The following is a 524-nucleotide window of genomic DNA, read 5'->3' as shown; positions in this document are numbered from 1 at the left end:
CGGACAGTTTCTGACCTGAACACCCTCATGTACCTGAAAGAAGCAGAGCTTCAATACTGCCACTCACAGTAAGTGATCAACCATTGAAATCTGTTCATACATTAATATTATGGTACAGTCGTCTATATGGTTTAATAATGGATCCATGACATTGTCTACAAAGATACTGAAACTGAGAGGGATCTTAGTTGTGAGGTTGTCTGATATAAACTTACATAGACTCATGTCACCATCTTCTATTAGAGTCTCCCGCTATCAGAAGGAAGCTGTCACTCAAGCTAGGGGGGCCAACATTCTGCAGGCCAGCCTATCAGAGCGTTAGTTTGAATTGGAGACCCAATCAAAGGAGTAAATGTGGTTGGGGCTAAGAGAGATGTGTGTGGTGTGTAGTACTCGACGTGGATAGAGGTACAGTGATTGAATGCTTTTCCCCCACCAGATGGCGTCGTTTCACCCATCGGCTCAACAAGCACCTCCATAGAACGATGCTGCTACCAGGTGAGCAGACCAACTCCTGGATGACT

The sequence above is a fragment of the Oncorhynchus kisutch genome, linkage group LG28 (assembly GCF_002021735.2).
Source record: "Oncorhynchus kisutch isolate 150728-3 linkage group LG28, Okis_V2, whole genome shotgun sequence".
NCBI lineage: Eukaryota > Metazoa > Chordata > Actinopteri > Salmoniformes > Salmonidae > Oncorhynchus > Oncorhynchus kisutch.
This window is presented reverse-complemented; position numbering follows the sequence as displayed.